General features: G+C 38.6%; 1 protein-coding gene across 3 annotated transcripts in view; it reads left to right on the top strand.

The window, feature by feature from the left end:
* Positions 1-18112: 18112 nt before the first annotated feature.
* Positions 18113-20063, top strand: part of hps1 (HPS1 biogenesis of lysosomal organelles complex 3 subunit 1) — a 43181-nt gene continuing 41230 nt past the window's right edge. For all 3 annotated transcript variants that reach the window (XM_051924001.1, XM_051924002.1, XM_051924003.1), the window contains exon 1: positions 18113-18274. The gene's annotated coding sequence lies outside the window, so the exon portion shown is untranslated. The remainder of the gene's footprint in view (positions 18275-20063) is intronic.

Here is a 20063-nt window from a genome sequence, read left to right on the forward strand (position 1 = left end):
ATTTTCATTATTATTTTCTGTATCTGCAGATTCCTTGAGGTTGTAGACCTTTCCCTTGTTATTAAAGTACCTTATATATTTCGATATATTTCTTTCAGTGTTTTTATTCCTTCCTTTTACTGTTATCTGTTTATACACTGGATCACTGCCTTTGTGTAAATTTATTAAAAATAATGACTTACTGGTATGGGATATTTATTCAGAAACATATCTTTTTTTTAATTGGAACAATACCCATTGTTTGCAATGGCCTTGCACCCTGTGCTAAATGGGATAGGCACTAGCACTCCCCACAATCCTGTTCAGGAGTAAGCGGACTAGAAAATGACTGACATTATCTATTGTCCATTAGCACATTAGAATATGTGACAAGTCATGTTTTATGTGGGGGATGGCACAAGCAGTCATTCCATCTGAATGCAGTCCCTTCTGGCACACTTTCTGGACTTCGTTACAGTGTACTAGGCATAATATGAAGCAGGTATATGCCCTGAATGGCTCATGGTAACATATATTCTACTAAAAAAGCAATAAAATGAAGGTGTATGTTGAGACATGAAAGGTGTGCTCTTGCTGCTTGCTGATTTAAACACTGACCTGTTAACCTTGTCGTTTTACAGTTCAACACCTTACAGCCACACTGATTCGCTCCTATTATAGTGTGCCACACACCGAATTACAGTTACGTGTAGCAATCTGGGCTTCACTCACACTACGGTATCTAGCTGCTACTGCAGTGCCAAAGAAACACTGAACATCGCACAACAGTGTAGAGTTTTGTTTCTATGAGGCAACAATCATTACAGAAGTTTTTCAATATTTAACCACAAAACACCCATAAAAACATTTCTTGAAATAAAAAGCAGATGTTTCAATTATAAGAAATGAAGTTTTGCAAGAAAATCAAAACAAAACAAAAAATTCTATGAACTCCAGCACAAAGAGACAACAGCATGAGACTCTGGTTTTATATATTAGCGTCGCTGCTTGACCAAAGTCAGAACAAATGACTTTAAATCCTAAGTAATATTATGAGCAAAGGCACAAAGAACATCACAGCAGACATTCTTTTTAGTTTACATACTTTAATACACTGATTTCTGCCAGTTATCCGCATCATAAATTGCCTTTTGATTTATTTTAGGACAATCTTTAAAAAATGTATTTTCAAAGGTTGATTGAATAGTTTTGAAACTGTGCTTTTTATTTGGTGTCTGAAGACTCTTTGAGGTTGGAGACCTTTTCCTTGTTAAAGTACTTTTCTTTGCACTCTATACATTTCCTTCAGTGCCCCAAACACATCATCATCATCATCATCAAGGCAATATTCATACTTTTTTCACCTACTCATCAGATTAAAGTGTCTCAACTTTCTGTCTTAGAAGTGTATCTACTATTTTCACATCTCATAGTATCTGTTTAATGTAATTGATTCAACATTTCATGTTTATCGTGCAGTTGAACACATATTACTTGTGGCTGCTGTCACACAATAGGGGTTTAACTGATGGCACTGTCCTCCCAAAGACTAAACAGAAACTGGACGGACCTTGACGCGCACACCAGAACTCTGTAATCAGCCCTTGATTGATCAACTTCCAGGTATCACTGGCAAGGTAGGATGTTCTGAGTGTAGCATAGCATATAGGGAACTGGACTCAAAACCACAAGGCTACCAGTCCAATCTTCAACTCTGTGCAGCACTAATGAGTCGCTTAATCCGATTGGAATTCATGTTTTTTTCTGTAATGTACTTTGCTTTGACCATGAAGGTAATGAAGTGTATTATTAAGCATATACTTTCAAAGTTGTTACTGTTCATGAGTGCAGGGATAATTTCAAGTTTGCATGTTGCTGCAGCTCCCAAAACCTAATATGGTGTACCTGCCTGCAACCCTGTAAGGGAAAAAGTGAGTTTAGAAAGAGCAAGGACATCACTGTCACGACAGTGTATTGACCTGGCTTTAATTCCCAGTCCTTTTGCTATATGTTTGGTGTTTGCACACTCTCTCAGTGTTTTTAGTGTGTTTTCTTCTGATGCTCTGACTTTCCACTATGTTCTAAAAACATATATGTCGAGTTAAGCAGTGACTAGGAGTTAAAGTAGTGTGGCTGGTTACAGGAATGACAGCTCAGGATACTGCAAGGAAATTTTTGGGATGCCAACTGGGTTGTCCTGTTTATTGTCCAGAGACAGCACAACTAAACTAAAAACAGAGAAAATAGCATTCATTGGCATGCATCTCTTCAATGGGGATTTCAAAATAAGCAAAAGATGCAGTCACTCTAATGGAGCTCTGGTAATGAATTTAATGGCAGCTGGAGCAGAAGGGGAGAGGTTAAATGCCTTCATTGGGCAGCTTCTCAGCACTGTGGGTTAAAGGATTAGATGGCCGCGTTAGTGGCAGCATCCCCACTCGTCTCGGTGGATTACTAGCACTAGAGTGTCCTCAGGCACACATGCTTGACAGTAGGTTTAAATGTCTTCTACAGCAGACTAGAATTCTGTCGGAGATTTGCACTCAGTATTGAGTAGAAGTAAATTTCTAACAAATTTTATAAAATAATATCCACCTTAATAAAAGTCTGTGTGTCTGATTATGTGACGGTCTGGTAGCTATGTCACTGTCATTCCACAAGATGGCACATCACAAACATTTTAATAATAAAATGCAATGCATTTGTCATTCCAATAGACAGCGTGTCACAAACATTAACTCTGCTTTTATGAATCACATACCAAACGCATATCGCAGAGACACATGAATTGCATGGTGCACTGCAAACGTTAACACTGAGGTCTATCTTAGATGGGTAGCACAGCTAGTCTTTTCAATAATATTAAGACATCATAATTGCAAAGAAGTGGTTTCTCAGTATGTACCTTCCCTGTGATGGCCATCCTTCCAAAAGGTTCTCCCATCTCAGTAGAGGACTTCTGAAGCTCTTTTAGGGTGACCATTGGGTTCTTGGTTACCTCCCTGACCGAGGTCCTTTTTGCCCGGCTACTCAGTTTGACCAAATGGAAAGCTCCAGGAAGAATCCTTGTGGTTCAAAACATCTTCCATTTCACAATTACTGAGGCCACTATGTTACTGGAAACACTCCAAGCCTTACAAATTGTTTTATATCCTTGCCCTGATCTATGCCTCACCACAATTTGCTTGTGGCGGTTTAAAGAGAATTCCTCAGACTTTATGGTTTGTTTTTTGTCCTGAAGCTCAGTGTGAATTGTGGGACATTACATGCATAGGTGTGGTCATTTCTAAACTTCGTCCAGTCTATTCAGGGTGCCACAGGAGGCCTCCAATCAAGTTCTACATCCATCTCAAGGCTAATTAAAACAAATAAGATTCACCTGACCACAATTTGGAGTGCCATAGCAAAGGGTTTGAATACTTTTTTTTTTAGTTTTTGATTTTTAATAAATTTGGTAAGTTTTCTGAAGACATGTCACTTTGTCATTATGGGCAATTGAGTTTAGATAGATGGGCATAAATCACATAGGTACCCATTTAAAAATAAGTCTACAACACAATAAAGTGTGCAAAAAGCGAATACTTCTGAATCCACTGTATGTCTGTAGCCATGAAGTGCCTTATTGTGATCACCACTATAGAATGATTCTACATAACACAAAGGCAGTTATGGCCATAATAATAATCTGCACAGCCACTGGTAACTTAATACTGCAGCTAAATAGATTAGCAGTCACTGGGACTGCGCTGGGAAGAAAACAGAGTTCATAGTTTTAATCAGTGTGTCATAAACCAGATCTTAGTCCTTAATTTACAAAAAGGAAATTTCAGCAGTATGTTTTATATTTCCTATGTATGCACTCATCTAAGTAACTAAATGTGATACACAGCAGTCCTGTGCTCTGTACACAGTCAATCTGACTTTATTTGACAAAATCCCTTCAAAGAGGCCCTCATGCAAATTTCTAGAGACTAGTATGGAACTAGATGTGCAAAACAATCCTCCCCCTGTTTTCCAAATATCTACAGTAAGAATCAAATTGAAGCTCATTAGATAACTATTACATTTAGTGCCCTATAGCATGTACACAGAGTAATGCTGTCACTGGCTCGCTTCTTAGCCAGGTGTTAGAGCTTAAAGATCCAGAGTCCTGAGTCTGATATTCCTAACTGTAGCCTGAGAGTCACCAGAAGGCACTATCCCAACATTAAATTGATTTGTTTAAGTTCTTGGTTTTCATCTATTGCCTATATATGCCAAATGCATTTTTTTCCAACAGCAATAAAGAGCATAAAAATGTTCATACATACAATTTTGCCCAGACCGACTGTCACATTTTTACAGTAGTGCAGTGCGTCTCTAACTCAACACAATACAAAATAACAGAAAAAAGACAGAAGGACATGTACATCAAGCAGCTGCATAGTGCAAGACGTCTCTAGTTTTACATTCAGAGTCAACTGTCTGTCTTTCAAGAAGCCTACCTCTTTGCCATCTTATTTTAGACAACCAGACCCTTGTTGTTTTCTTCCAAGCACCAGCCTCCACTATTTTTTCCATGTTGATAACTATGTGAGATTCACACTGGGATTCACATTTAGTGATGAAGTCTAGGATTCCTTCCATACACACTCTATCCAGAACATCGTCTCTCTTTAGTGCCATTGTCCTGCCTTAAATAGCAAAATTCTCTGTGCAACCTATGATTTGATGAATGCAGCCTAGTCCATAAGGGTCTGCCAGTTTATTTAGTGTATTTAGTTAGTGGAAGACTTTCATTTGGGACCACTGCTTTATATTCCCAAGAATTTGGAAAATTACTTTTGATTCTTGAATGACGTAATTAGTGTGCTTATGTTTGTAATTTTCTTCTTTTGTGAACATACAAGTAAATAAAATGGAATTTGTTTCCAGGTGCTTATTTGCAGCTTTAAAGCATATCCTTTGAGCACTAGTAGGCAATAACATTACTCAATTACATTAGCATAATAGTTCCTACTTACTTTGGTTTTATTTTTATTTCAAACTAACTGTGTAAATTAATTGATAAAAACTGAGAGAACTTTAACTAACTGGACCACAAGACACCGGCCATAAGCACAATCGATGTACAGGATGAAACATTGATGTAGCATGTATTTATTTCTATATTTTGCTTGGGAACAATGCACATTAATATGCTAATATTTTTTAAACAGTTACACAATAATCTTGCCTGCATCCACTTTCCCACATGGCTCTACCTGTTCTTTTTCCAGATTATGACTTTTGTGTTATATACTACATTCTTACTGCTAACCTAAATACATTTCATTCATGCAACTAAAAAAAATAATAAGGTCATCTCATGAGTGGTAAGGTCCAATGCTTTAATTTTCATGCTGTACCTGCAGTACAGAATTTTCACCAGTTACAAAATAAATTTCTTAAATGCTTTTTGACTTAACACATCAAAAGTTACCAAAGTGGAAAAAATCAATAAAAACATACCTCCAGAATCCAGTAAGTTGCTTTGCTTTTAACAGCTTGAAAATGTGTGGTGAAATCTCTTGGTCAGTGTATAGGTATTCATTTCTTGAGTTACAAACAAGGGATATCTAAAAAAAAATCATTACAGTAGTATAAAGTAAAACCCTCCAGTGTGTCGGTCATATCATATGTCTGACTGTAAACTTTTAAACGCTTCTGTAAACATTACTCCATTCCTTTTCCAACGCTATCAGCAGTGCCTGGTGCACTGATGTCGGCCAATGGGGTGACTGGTGGTGCGGTAACATCAGCACATCTTAACACAATAACAAGTACCTAATTCTCTATTAAGAACACTGTGCCAGTGTGTCTGGTGGCAAACACATCAGAAAAATCAGAGTCTGAGGAAGATTCACTGTTTGAGGTCTAATGGTCACAGTAACTAGCAGAACAGAACAGAAGCCCTTTCTGTATTTTTTACAGCAGTAAAATAAAGTTTGTTCATTATTCAGCTGAGTACTGTCTTTCTGAGACCAATACACCCGCATCAGTCACTCAGTAAACTGGGCAAGACTTGCATTTTCATATTAGACTCCTGTAGTCATACTACCTGTGTTTCAGAACATAATGTACCAAAGCCCAGCCAGTAATTGGATGGGAGTCCATGTTGGAAAAGCTTGGGGTACTGCTAGAAGAACTGTTGGTGAGGCCGGCAGGTGTCACTTACCCTGTGGTCTGTGTGTAGATCCCAATGCCCTAGTGCAGTGAAGGGGACACTGTGCAGTAAAAATGGTGCTAACCTTCAGATGAGACATAAAACTGAAGTCTTGACTCACTGCAGTCATAAAAGATCCCAGGGCATCCTTCATAAAGTGTGAGGTGTTTTCCGAAGTCCAGGCTAAATTGTCCACCGTGGCCTGGTCATTCTGACCTCCTAATTCACTATGTATCTCTCTCATCCCTTCAACACCTAAGAGCTAATATGTGCTAAGCTTACTGGCACAAAATAGCCACCATTACATCATCGAGGTGAATGCTACACATTGGTGGTGGGTGAAGTGGCTCCCCACTTTGAGTAGTCAGAAAAGCCCTATGGAAGTGTAATGTCTTCCTCCTCTTCTTTTACAGAACAGAATAATAACAAATAATTAGCTACAACTCCTGAATTAGAACTGATTTATATTGAAAAACTAAGACATTTTCCAAGATCAGATTACCTTGGAAACATCTGTTTACTAATGATTTTTCCTTGACTTCATAACCCAAAGAGTTAGTGAGCAGATAAAAAGAGTTCTACCAACTGCAACACAAAAAAATGTGAGTTAGGAATTTAAAAAAGAAACTCAGAGTCAGAATTCTCGCTGTGGATGGACTATGCTGATTCGTATTGGTTGAGAAGTGTAGAGTGGCACAAATATTTTACCTGTTGAAACAATTAAATTTGAACTTTAATGCCTGGCAACACAGTTGCTAGGAATTCTCTTTTTGTTACATTCATACACGGTTCATACATTCATACACATTAACAAGGTAAATATAATTAACATAACATACAATACATGACACTATCACAACAGTATATACAGAAGTAATGAAAAATATACTGCACAAAAAACAAATATATAAAACAATATAGTAGTTGCACTCCCACTCAGTAATATATTGAGTCAATCCTTATAATATAAACAGAAAATTAAGAGAAATAAAAACATTATTTAGATTGGATGGAGGAGTTTCAAAATCAGGGAGAAAGAGATGTATCAGAGACTGTGTTTAACCAGAGTGATTGTGGTAGGAAAGAAGCCGTTTATCTGTCTCTGGTAGTTCTTGCCTTTAGACGGCAGTAGCGTTTCTTTGATGATAATATCTGAAAGATATGGTTGCCTGAGTGAGTATGGTCTTTTCCTATATTTGTGGTACATTTCCTGACCTGTGATGTATACAGGACTTGAATGGAGCGCAGTTTCAAGCCTGCAATCATTTATGTAGTCTGAATAAAAGGCTGCAGTTTATGTTTCGAATGGACTGATGCACTGCCATACCAGACTGTTATGGAGGAAGTGAAGATGCTTTCAACTTCTTCTTCTTCTTTCAGCTGCTTCCGTTAGGGGTTGCCACAGTGGATCATCTTCTTCCATATCTTTCTGTCCTTTGCATGTCCTCTCTCACCACATCCATAAACCTTCTCTTAGGCCTTCCTCTTTTCCTCTTCTCTGGCAGCTCTATCCTTAGCATCCTTCTCCCAATATACTCTGCATCTCTCCTCTGCACGTGTCTAAGCCATTGCAATCTCGCCTCTTTCAACAGCTCTATAAAACTGTACTACAGTTTGGGACAGATTGGGACAAGTTAAACTTTTTAAGTTGGGGGAGTAAAGACATCCACTCCTACGCTTTTTTGATAAGAACAATTTTGTTTTCATCCCAATTCAGATTGTGATAGTTGTAACAAGAAATTTAGGTGTTAGGCCTGTACCGTTGAGGGTAACCCTTATCATCATTAATGCTAGCAGCAAAACAGATGGTCATTTTATCCAGTCTCTGCCTATATCTTGACCTATTTGTTTTAACAGTCAAAGAAAATCCTAAAGGTGTGTATTTTCATAGTATTTCCCTCCACTTACCCAGTTTTCTTCAAGGGTAAGTGTACTCGTCAAGTTCGTTACTGGGTTGGTCTACCGTTGCACTTTAAGATTATCACACAAATACATAGCTATATGCATACACACAGACCCTAACCACAACAGTGTCCCATGAATGACACACACACACAGCTGGTTAACCTCTAGCACTTTAAACCTCACAAGTGCCTTAGGAATAACACAGCCTGTCACTCTCCCAGCACTTCAAGAGACTTACTTATTATCGGCACGAACAACATACAATGTTTTAAAGGTATCGCAGACCTAAATATTACTTTTGGTCTCCAAGAATACATTTAAACATACAAAGGCTCAGCATCCTTGACTATAGGCCATTTATCAGCCAAGAATGCCTTACTTTACATACTGTTCCCTACTATTGGGTGGAGCTCTCACCCTCAGCCCTTAATAAACCTCGCAGCACAGAGGTAATGGCAAATCTCCGGTTGCACCAGGTGCTCAAAGAAATCTACCTTATTACTTCAATCACTCTAGCCATTAAGACAAAGCATAGAAAATTAAAAGCAGCATGGTATTTATTACAGGAATAGTAATACCAGTAGAACAAAGAATAATAGAAAATAGGACTGATAATAAAGTCTGGATATATATAGTCTTTAGAAAAAGCTTACAAAAAAGTAAAGATGACAAGAATAAATGTCGCAGGCAGCTTGTGATCTAGCACATCTATCTTGTTCATTAGATGCTTTTCTGCCGATCAGATGGAAATAGCCGTGTGTTGCCGGTGCCCTCTTCTGATGTTGCTCTGTTCCCTTTTCCTGACGTCTTCGTCCCTTCTTCTTCCTCCCTCCTATGTCGGTCTTCAGGCGAGGCATATTTATTATAAGATTCTATATGGTGGTTTTGCAGGATGTGATTGTTAGATATTCTGATTGACTGGCTGTCAATATGTTGAATGAATTCACTGTCCATTTTCCCAAACAATAAAACGTTTTTGATGTTGCTTAATACCTACTGGCATGTCTTCCTTTCCCAGGCTATACACAAATTTAGCTACTTGTTGTCCCAGATGTCCATCCTTTCTCAGGTTATAAAGTAACTGATAGCCTGAGGCATTGCCATGCCTTCCTCTTTTGCTTGAACAGCTGTTTTAAAAGTGAGGTATAACTGGTAAGAGGATATGCTTTGATGTGTCCTGAATTTAGTTCATCTGTTGTTGTGTCTTGAACAAAATATAATGAAAATATAAAACAAAATGTACAGATTTTGTAGCCCACAACAAGGTGGTAAACACAATGTTCAACTTTCCTTTCAATTTGTCAATATATTCAAAATAAACTCTTAAATGAAAAATTTTCCTCTACAGTTATATCCAGCTTGGCTGTTGTTGCAAACTCCACTCAATTGAAAGCATGTCCATCATAACAAGTAAATCTTCACAATATAAAAATAAAGTCCATCTTAATATATACCAAGGGAAAAAGGCATCAAATTGTCTCAAAATATCCAGACACATAGCCTTTATTGCTATGAAAATAACTTTGCAAAATAAAAATAAACCTTTCCACCCTTAGAGGGAATGTGGAGTGAAAGAGTTTCATTGACTGAAAACTATGAGTCCAGACCCATTAATATTACAATTGATAAGAGCTGAATTTTATAACTCACTTTACAGAGAACACAAATACATCCTGGGGCATCATGTATAAATGGTGTCTATACACAAAAATGTTGTGTACGCCCGTTTCCATGCTCACTTTGAGATGTATAAATACTAAACTTGGCATATAGCCACACACATTTTCACAGCAGCCTCGGACCACGCACATGCAAGTTTCTGCTCAGTTTTGCAAATTGATGACACCCAGTGTTAAAGCAGTGCTACTGCTTCTGTGTGGTCTCCCTGTTTTTCAGATTTGCATCAATAACGCAGGATTTATCAAATACACTGAAATTAATTGCATACCTTTTACAAATTTAATTCACTTGAGTGTAATCATTCTGTAACAATATAACGGTGCACACAATGGCCAAACTACTATAGCTGCTTTAGAGTCATTAGAAGACATCGCAAATGGAAGAATTAGAAGAGAGCGCATATTTAGAGATGATGATGATGACTGCCTTCTAAGTCAATTTCAATTTCTAAGAGCTATCCTCCTGGAGCTGTGTGCTGAACTGGCACCAGCTTTACAAAGGCAGACTTTGTGGAATTCTGTTCTACCTGCTCCTGTGCAACTTCTGTCCACTCTCGGGTTTTTAGCCACAAAAGCTTTTCAACAAGAACTTTCTGATGATCGGGTATTTCACAAACACTGAGTTGCGCCATGCCCGATGTAGAGGATGGTATTATTATTCACTTGTCACCCAGATAGATGAGATTTCCTTACACTGTGGTTGAACCTGCAAACATGAAAGCACAATTCACAGCAACATCTGGTTTTCCAAATGTAATCAGAGTGGTCAACTACACATAAATTGCTATTGCAACGGTGCTGGACAAGTTAAATCAGCCAGGGATAAATCACTGAAAGAATGAGCTGGTATTACATCATCTATAGCAGGGCGGCCTATAAAAACAGCATCTCTGCATGGTCACATGTGCTTTCTCCAACTAGTGTGGCAAAAGGCAAGAAGTCCTTTTAAGCATAGCGAGTCACCTCATAGAGCCATGTAAAGAGCAGAGAAGCTATTCATTGTGGTGGTTGGTGCTGATGCTACACTATAAAGGTGCCTGGAAAGCATTTCCCCTCTATTAATGTGCCACTCTATAGTCCACAGAAAGTGTGTCGCAGTGTGAAAGCATGTAGCATGCTGCACAATGAGGCACATAATCATGGCTTACCCATACCTGAAGAGATGCGGTATGATGACCATGACCCACCAAATGATCAGCCAAATCGGACAGCATTGCAACATCATTTGAACGTAATTAGCAGAATGTAAAAACAGGTAATAAGATGCAGCTTTTATTTTTTAAGCAGTTCATTTAATTTGTTGTCAATATCACATAGTACAGCTCTTATATTCCTTAGTTCACTGGCCACATCTCTTACAGCATCCAGTATTACATTTTGTGACTCCAGAACAGCATCTGTCAGCACACAGCCAGATGGTTATCCAGCAGTTTGAGAGGCATAGGTGTGTTTGCAGCCAGCATTTGAAGATGTGCTGGGCACAGCAGCACCATCGAGTCCTCAGCTTTTCTAATATTGTCTGAAACAGAATAAACAGATGGTGGGCTGCGACTCGCCTCTTCACGCCAACTTTGATATCTGACCACTTCTTTTTTATTTCGAGCACTGTGTGACTTTCTGAACTTTCATGAGTCTCCACTATGCTGTATCACTCGATCAACTTCCTTTTGTTGCTAAGGGCTCTAGGTGCGGGCACATGCGTTAAAATTCATGTTCATTGGGATTTATAAAGTGGAAGTGTGGGGAACTTGAAACCCAAAAAAAAAAAATCTCACCCCTCACCCTTTTTCATAATGGATGGTAATATAATACCAGTGCCCTCCAAAGAACATCTCTCAGTCAACATAGCAAGCAAAAGTCAATGAAGAAATTCACAGTATGGACTGGTAAATTCCTAATTATTTTTAGAAATGAGATCAAAATAAGCCAAGACATTCCCTTTCCCATTTTTCTAAGTGCGGATAATTGTTCAAGAATATGCAAAATTTAAATTATGTAGTCATTAAAACATTAACATTCTACTTCACATTTAAATTATATAAATTACTTATAACACAAGAAGGGGATAGGAAAAGAAATCAATATATCACATTGTATGAGATGCCTTATAATTGAAAATTTCTTTGTATTTAAAAGGCTCTCAGGGTGGTTAGTGTACCATGTTATTGCATAGACTAGGATAAAATTTATTTATGCTTAATAAACATTGATTTCTTTTATGCATAGTGTCTTATTAAGGCTAATTTTTCTTGCACACTCTTTCATTGGTATCTTCTGAAATGTTCCTTGGATCTTTTCCAGAGTGTTGATTCTTTAGAAAAAGCGCATGTTACCTTTTTGTTAGTTAACCCCTTTTTGTATAACATATCTTAATATGGAACTCTACCTAGACTGGAGGCAAGTGCTCTTCACCAGCTTCCTTGCTGTCCTAGTGAAAATGTCTCCTTTTACTTTAAAATTAATTTAAAATTACCAAATGAACTTCCTTTTATTAAAGTATGTCCAGTAGTCAAAAGGAAGGTAGTGTACACATTATTTAGAGACTTTTTCATTGCATCTAATCTTATCATTTTCAGTTTGATTTCATAGCTCTTTTAATTTAAACACCATATACATGTTCCCATTTTTATGCATAGTCTTATCATTTCTTCAAACAACACCACATATTTTCACACATTGTCTTTAACCAATTATACAGTATTCCCAAACACACTTAAACCTTGTTTAATTCACTTCAATCACAGATCTCCTTTACATACTGCAAAACAAACTTAAGGTCACTTATACTGCCTTATAACAAATTTAACCTTACTGAAGTCTTTATTATTATTATTTAGCATCTGCTATTTAAGGCATTTATATATCTTTTCCTTTCATGCTTACATTTATGTAATTCCACACAGAGAATGTGCAAGCCTGAACAATTCATTTCCTATTGGCAGGCAGTTGTGCTAATTACTGTACCACCAAATCACCCCTCCTTAAGTTACCTAACGACTCATTTAAAGCATTTAAAACAATATCCACTATATATATATATATATGTATAACTGTTCAAGTGTATATATAATTGTTCAAGTGTATATATATATATACACTTTCACATTTAGAACCTATTTAATGTCAGGTGACACACACACATTCTGCACATTCTAAAAGCATTTTCATTTTTGAAAAAAATTGTCTCCTTTGTTTATTGTAATTATCAAAAGAACATTTTTTCCTTAAGACTTGATCAGGGTCTGAAGGAAAGATGTTTTGCACGTTTGTAAATATTTATAAGCAAAAAATGGAGACTTTTATCAAATATTACACATATTCAAAAACTCATATTTTAACCCAAATTAACACAGAGCTCTGGAAATTTATATCAGATATTTCTAATTTTGTGTGAGCGATATATTTTCTTTCAATTCACTACATGTTAAGAAATCTATTTACTTACACTTATTTACTTACTTATTAGTTGTCAGTTATAATAATCAACATTAAAAGAAATAAACATTTGAAATGCATCAGTCTGTGTGTAATGAATGAATCTAATATACAAGTTTCACTTTTTGAATGGAATTACTGAAATAAATCAACTTTGTCATGATATTCTAATTTTATGACCAGCACCTGTACAGACTCTAGACTAGACTCACTTTGCTAATTAGAACAAACAAACAAACAAACAAACACCTGACTGCCTCTGATGATGTAAACTTTGATCGCTGCTATGAGTTCTAATCTCAGCCACAGAGAGAACACACCATCACTACACATGAAGCATAAACCTTACAAATTCATACTAATAACAAAAATCTTACCTTTTAATCTAAGCCCCATTCTTCTTACTAGTTGCATTTTCCACATACTGCGTAAATTGTTCTCTCAACAATTACTATACAATTATCTTATTCTACTTTTAACTCAATTCCCCCTCCCATGGGTTTCAACCTCTTAACACATTTCCAGTGGGATCCTTCTTGTGGGACTCTCCATCACACTATGCACATGTAGTGTCCCTCACTTAAACCTCCAAAGAAAGGGGCATGCTGTCTCATTGGTCCCCTTATCTCCACAAGTTCCTATTCTAATGACCAATTTCTGTTCAAAACAGGACTTCACCCAGCTATTTTATAGCATCACTCTCTACTGAGACCTTTTACCAAACACAGAGTGAGATCTAGGTGACTCCCCCAGACAATAGTGGGTGACTTCCTCCAGATAGCAACCCAAAATAATCCACCATGTGACGAGGAGCCACTCGACACTTACTCACTGCCAGACTCTGATGTTCACAGTAAATCGCCAGACGGCATAAGCTCTCTCTGGTGAGCAAGAGGTCTCAATGGAATCTCTTTACTTTCTATTCCTTTGGGTGATCTGTTAATTCAGTCCTCTTTTCATGAACCTGCAGGAGTTGAACCCACAATTCTTGCCTGTGGCGTACGAGATGCAGCCTCACAATTCACTACCAAGCAGGACTTAAACGCACAACTCACCTCAAAGCACTCAAAGCACGCTTTGTCTTGACTGCGCCAGGACTTGAACAATGGAACAGAGGTGACCTCTTCCTTTGGCCTTACCTATTCTAACACCACTGGCAAACTAATCAAGCCACAGTCTCCAATCCCTAACCTAACTACACTAACTCTGTACACAAAACACTCCTGTTCTAACGGCTTGGGGTCAAACCCAGTGCCTTATCTCCAAAACAACAAATTTTCTCCTGCCTGTCACAGGTTTGATGGTTGCGTCCTCATAAGGATTTGGACCGTCCCTTGTTCAAGTGCAAAAACTGTGGTAGAAATCAACATATTAATTAAAAAAGAAACTTATCCTCCACTGGGACACGCCTGATAAAACCTTTCTAAATCAGTAATTAGGCAGGAGAAAGCTTGTCCATCTGCATCATTTATTTACCCTTGCAGCTCCATGCTAAAAGGGAGCATCCATCACTGCAGTCTACTACAGCATGGTCAGAATGATCAAAAAAATACATGTAGAGGATTATATTTATTGACAACTGAATCTGTATAACAGTGCTGAATTAATGTTTACACATCATACTCTTGATTGGTTAAAAGACATGAGGTGTTTGGGCATACAGCACAACCAGCCTAAAATAAAAATCTTTCTTCATTTTACAGTCATGTGAAAAAGTTTGGGAACCCCTCTCTGCCTGCATAATAATTGACTCTACTTTCAACAAAAAAGATAACAGTGGTATGTCTTTCATTTCCTAGGAACATCTGAGTATTGGGGTGTTTTCCGAACAAAGTGAAGCAGTATTTAGTTGTATGAAATTAAATCAAATGTGAAAAACTGGCTGTGCAAAAATTTGGGTACCCTTGTAATTTTGCTGATTTGAATGCATGTAACTGCTCAATACGGATTACTTGCAACACCAAATTAATTGGATTAGCTCGATAAGCCTTGAACTTCATAGACAGGTGTGTCCAATCATGAGAAAAGGTATTTAAGGTGGTCAATAGCAAGTTGTGCTTCCCTTTGACTCTCCTCTTAACAGCATGGGATTGTGGTGTTGCGGGTCCACAGCTCCCATTCTAAGGCCAGTTTTAAAATAAATAAGCACCACGCTCGTGGCTTGGTGAGGGGGCGTGGTGGTTGTGTGGCTGATGCGGTTCTCATGGCGATTCGCGATGTGGGCGTTTCTCACTTAAGTGCACAGGTGAGAGACCGTCCGCATCTGTGATTGTTCCTGGGGCTGCTGATTTGCCACAGCTGCCAAGCCCTCTTGATAAATAGAAGCGTGAGTCAGCTAAAAGGAGAAAAGAAAGAAAAAGAAACGGAGGTTGCAGGAAGCAGTAGAGAGAGAGAGAAGGCCGGTGCGGGAGAGCGAGTGAGTGCAGGCTCGCATGCAGCTGAGCTGGTAGCCTGGGTGTTGGGCCGACACCCGGGGAGAAGTAGTAGTGGTCGCTCCCACTGAGTGATCATAGAGCTGGAGTGACCTGAAGGCGGATGACTCTCCGCGTAAGGCCGCAGAAGGCAGCGGGAGTCAGGACTTGGGGAGTGTATTCCCCAGCGTGGGCGCCCTGGTCGTTGAGGAACCCAAGTCGCTGTCAGGAGGAGCCTACCGGAGCCAGGAGTCGGTGAGGCGATCTGAACAGCAGAAGTAGGCAATGAGAAGGTCAGCTGCATGTAGAGCGACTTCCCTATTGAGAAGTCCAGACTGGGGAAGTAGGGGAGACGCCAGGTAAAAAGTCACCGGGCTTCTTGTTGTGGTTTTTAAAAGACTGCTTCCTACAGTATTTTAACCTCTTTGTTTTAAAGATCTTTTTCTATTGTTTTAATCTCCACTTTCGCTTTTGTTTTATGGATTATTTATTTAAATAAGACTTTTTGAATCACTGCACTTTATTTAATTTAAACACTGTATTGTTTTGTTGTTTTAATAAAAGAACTTGGCACTTTTATACACCATCCACTTGCTCTATTGTTGTGCCTCACTGCCTAGCTCATCGTTAGCATTACCGACAGTGACGGGTTCCAGGGCTCCCGGACAGCAGATGGGAGCATGCAGCAAACCTGTATCATCACAGGGATCCTCAAAGCAACTCTCAAAAGATCTGAAAACAAAGATTGTTCAGTATCATGGTTTAGGGGAAGGCTACAGAAAGCTATCTCAGAGGTTTAAACTGTCAGTTTCAACTGTAAGGAATGGATTCAGGAAATGGAAGGCCACCGGCACAGTTGCTGTTAAACCCAGGTCTGACAGGCCAAGAAAAATACAGGAGTAGTATATGCGCAGGATTGTGAGAATGGTTACAGACAACCCACAGATCACCTCCAAAGACCTGCAAGAACAGCTTGCTGCAGATGGTGTATCTGTACACTATTCTACAATTCAGCGCTTCGTGATGAGAAAGAAGCCCTTTCTGCACTCACATCACAAACAGAGTCGTTTGTTGTATGCAAATGCTCATTTAGACAAGCCAGATTCATTTTGGAACAAAGTGCTTTGGACTGATGAGACAAAAATTGAGTTATCTGGTCATAACAAAAAGCGCTTTGCATGGTGGAAGAAGAACACCACATTCCAAGAAAAACACCTGCTACCTACTTGCAAATTTGGTGGAGGTTCCATCATGCTGTGGAGCTGTGTGGCTAGTTCAGGGACTGGGGCCCAATAAACTTAATGTCACTGCTGAAATACTACTGTCTCCATAAGGCATGTCCTATATTAAAAGGAAGTTGCTACTTTGAAAGCTCAGCCAATGATAAACAAAAATCCAAAGAATTAAGAGGGGTTCCCAAACTTTTTCATATGACTGTATCCTTGTTCTTCATTATTCAATGAAAGAACATTAAATCTGCCAGTTTATTGAACCATTCACCTGGAACATTCTGCTTCTTTACTTGGCCATTTCAGTAGTCTCTTCATAACATTAAAAACAAATGTTTATATATTCAACTTGGACTATAAACCAAAATCCTTAATTACTGTTAACTCTAAATTATTCTCTCACATAACCAAACTGTTACCCAAGATAATAACTATCCATCCATTATCCAACCCGCTATATCCTAACTATAGGGTCACGAGGGTCTGCTGGAGCCAATCCCAGCCAACACAGGGCGCAAGGCAGGAAACAAACCCGGGGCAGAGCGCCAGCCCACTGCAGGTCGTGCACGCACACACTAAAATGATTTTTAATGTGATAATTGCCAAAACCTAGGCTTTGAATAACGCAAATATATCTTTAAATCTCGACTCCATACCTTTTAAGAAAGCAAAAGATGAATAGGAATCGATGATCGATTGTGAAATGTATTTCTAAAGTTATTTGGAAAATGAATGTAGTTAAGTCTGTGATTAATATTTACAGTATACTATTTATATTGATCTGCCTACATAAAGAAAACTCTTACAAATGCAGTGTTTCGCCGCTATATGGTTTTCTTTGACACTTTTAATGAAGGAAGCGGTAAATAGAAAGAATAAATAAGCACATCACATTGCATCATTACAGCATAATACAGATGTCACCTGGTACTAAAACCAGCACACTGCCTCCCACAACGGGGTCTAAATGACTCGCACTGTTCAAATTACGGCGCAAGCACCGTCCGAGCAGACCTTAAACGTCTTCGCCCTTCTTGTTTCCACGACTTAAAAACTTGCGTGTTCTGGCGACAATAAATCTGCTCCGGTGTTGGTGTGTGTGTGTGAGGATATCTTTCGGTAGATGTGCACAGAATCACCCAAGCACAGTTCTTTCAGTCGGCTCTAAAGATGGTTAAAAAGAAAGACGGACATTCCACGGCCGCATCCTTAAGCTGATTTTTTAAAAACCAGCAGCGCTGCAGCCAGTAATCCGGGTAGCTGTAGATGTCACGTGTCCTGTCACATGCTGGCTTCGTAAACAGAGCGACGAAAGACGAACACAAATTGTGCTGAAAAGTATAGCTGTATTGGAGTAGGGACGCTGATATGTAGTATTTATTATCTCTCTACCGGCAGTCGGTTGTGACTGGGTCAGACTGTATTCCCTGAGAGTTCTGTGAAGTGTCAAAGGTAAGAGGCTTTTTATCCTTGTTGTTGTGTCTGTTTCCGGATGCAGATAATTTGGACCAAAGAATCTTCAAATGTTTTAAGTTCGCTACATTGTGTATGAGGCCAAAGTTACCTCTTTTCAGCTTGACCAATACTTCGGAAAAAACATATTCCGCGTTTTCATAATATGTGAATTGTGCAGTCACCCATCACGATTTAATACTTCGTTGTCTCGTAGAAGCTGTACGTCACCCAGTGCTGTATGTATGGGAGTGTGCCAGGTTTGCCAGTGAGCCTGACAGGTTTACCCATTTTGGGTTGGGCAGAACTCCGCTGCGGTTTCATATCGTGATTCCTTTTGTCAGCAAATTGAAAGTTAAAAGTGACCCATCGCGGATAACGTTTTAGATTGCCAGTTAAGTATCACAGTTAGACCAGTACAGTACTAGGAATATGGGAGCATGCCAAGTAAAAGTTTCACATGCGAAGAATTTCTTTCAAATTATTGATCAATCTTAACGACGGAAATTAATTCATAACTTTTAAAGTAACAAAATTAATAGCTGGCCTTCTGATGTGGTTTTCTTTGCGTTATTGATGTATTGATTTATTGATGAATTGCTGCCTCGCAGTTGGGAGACCTGGGTTCGCTTCCTGGGTCCTCCCTGTGTGGAGTTTGCATGTTCTCCCCGTGTTTACGTGGGTTTCCTCCGGGCGCTCCGGTTTCCTCCCACAGTCCAAAGACATGCAGGCTAGGTGGATTGGCGATTCTAAATTGGCCCTAGTGTGTGCTTGGTGTGTGGGTGTGTTTGTGTGTGTCCAGCGGTGGGTTGGCACCCTGCCCAGGATTGCTTTCTGCCTTGTGCCCTGTGTTGGCTGGGATTGGCTCCAGCAGACCCCGTGACCCTGTGTTCGGATTCAGCGGGTTGGAAAATGGATGGATGGATGGAAATGACAATAACGTGGGATTTTGTTATACCTGAACATAATACTATCTTCGTATAAATTTGGATTCTCTAAAACCTATCGAAAATACTAAATTGTAATGCATACCCTGTTTTTTAATTCAGTTTCAAACATTTTCCTTTTAGTTGGAAGAGCCTTATTCAGGCAAAAAGGCTGATTTGTACTTTAAGCATAAATTAACTTTTGATATAAGCACGTGCATAGTGCTGGTTTTGTATTTTCTTACATTTTTTTGTAAAATATTTTTCAATTATTAAAAAATAAACTAAAAAGCATAAAATAACTTGTCACCTACATTGGAGCTACATTGACATGTTACTTGGGGTTCTTTTGCAATACCATTCTTGCTTTGTCAAAAAATAAATGTGCAAGTAGATGTCAAAGAAACTTGGCTCAGAATTAGGCATTAGTGTCATAGTTCTGTGAGAAGTATTTGAGCCCTTCCTGAGATCACTAGCTTTGTAAATATTTTCCAGAAAATGCTTTCAGATCTTCAACCACAATACACTGTTTGGAAAAGGACAACTAAGGGGGGAAAAAAAATCTTTTTTTTTTTTTTTTACTTTATTTATCAAATGAGCAGTTATCTAATGCAAGCTACCACTGTGTGAAAAAAGTTTCCTCTAGTTAAGCCTATTCAATTAAAGAGATAATATAGCCAGGTTTGAGTACAACCTGATTTACAGTCCGCCATATTCAGTATAATCCTCACTTATGTTAACCCTTACCATCAGTCAAATTGCCAGTACAAGAATTCAACAAGCTGAAGAAATTAGAAAAAAGTTTTTGATATCATCAGTGTACAAAGGACTACCAAGCCATTTTAGAGATTCTGATATGCCAA

Source organism: Erpetoichthys calabaricus, chromosome 2 (genome assembly GCF_900747795.2).
Source record: "Erpetoichthys calabaricus chromosome 2, fErpCal1.3, whole genome shotgun sequence".
NCBI classification, from domain to species: domain Eukaryota; kingdom Metazoa; phylum Chordata; class Cladistia; order Polypteriformes; family Polypteridae; genus Erpetoichthys; species Erpetoichthys calabaricus.